This window comes from Seriola lalandi, unplaced genomic scaffold (assembly GCF_002814215.2).
Source record: "Seriola lalandi dorsalis isolate HSWRI2012SDOR001 ecotype SW California unplaced genomic scaffold, Sedor1 jcf7180002054557, whole genome shotgun sequence".
Classification (NCBI taxonomy): Eukaryota; Metazoa; Chordata; class Actinopteri; order Carangiformes; family Carangidae; genus Seriola; species Seriola lalandi.
Window position 1 is genome coordinate 85,605 of NW_019525110.1, and position 1,165 is coordinate 86,769.

Genomic DNA, 1,165 nt, shown 5'->3' on the forward strand with positions numbered 1-1,165 from the left:
GAAGGATGAATGGATGAATGGATGGATGGATGAACAGATAGGGGTGAACTCAGAGACCAGTCTAAAGCTTCTGAACACCCTGTATCACGACACTGTGGAGTCAAGCTGCTCACTGTATAAACTTCTGCACATGTACAGAACTGTGACTTATGAGCTTGTTAAAGGGAAAGTGAACTGAGAATAATGTGTTTGATCAAGTGTCCGATGAAGGAGGAGCTGACTCTGTCTCCGTCCTCTCACTCTGTCCTCTGACTCTGTCCTCTGTCTCTGTCCTCTGACTCTGTCTCCGTCCTCTGACTCCGTCCTCTGACTCTGTCCTCTGACTCTCAATCTGTCTCTGTCTCTGACTCTGTCTCCGTCCTCTGACTCTGTCCTCTGACTCTGTCTCCGTCCTCTGAATCTGTCCTCTGACTCTGTCCTCTGACTCTGTCTCTGTCCTCTGACTCTGTCCTCTGACTCTGTCCTCTGACTCTGTCCTCTGAATCTGTCCTCTGACTCTGTCCTCTGACTCTCAATCTGTCTCTGTCCTCTGACTCTGTCTCCGTCCTCTGTCTCCGTCCTCTGACTCCGTCCTCTGAATCTGTCCTCTGACTCTGTCTCTGAATCTGTCCTCTGACCTTGTCTTCTGACTCTGTCTCTGAATCTGTCCTCTGACTCTGTCTTCTGACTCTGTCTCTGAATCTGTCTTCTGACTCTGTCTCTGAATCTGTCCTCTGACTCTGTCTCTGACTCTGTCTTCTGACTCTGTCTCCGTCCTCTGACTCCGTCCTCTGACTCTGTCCTCTGAATCTGTCCTCTGACTCTCAATCTGTCTCTGTCTCTGAATCTGTCCTCTGACTCTGTCTCCGTCCTCTGACTCTGTCCTCTGTCTCTGTCTTCTGACTCTGTCTTCTGACTCTGTCCTCTGACTCTCAATCTGTCTCTGACTCTGTCTCCGTCCTCTGACTCTGTCCTCTCATTCTGTCTCCGTCCTGACTCTGTCTCCGTCCTCTCACTCTGTCTCCGTCCTCTGTCTCCGTCCTCTCACTCTGTCCTCTGAATCTGTCCTCTGACTCTCAATCTGTCTCTGACTTTGTCCTCTGACTCTGTCTCCGTCCTCTGACTCTGTCCTCTGTCTCCTGAATCTGTCCTCTGACTCTGTCCTCTGACTCTCAATCTGTCTCTG

At 50.5% G+C, this 1,165-nt stretch overlaps 1 protein-coding gene across 1 annotated transcript in view; it reads right to left on the reverse strand.

Moving 5' to 3' along the window:
- Positions 1 to 1,165, reverse strand: part of hesx1 (HESX homeobox 1) — a 3,183-nt gene that overhangs the window by 584 nt on the left and 1,434 nt on the right. The gene's annotated exons all lie outside the window — the stretch shown is intronic.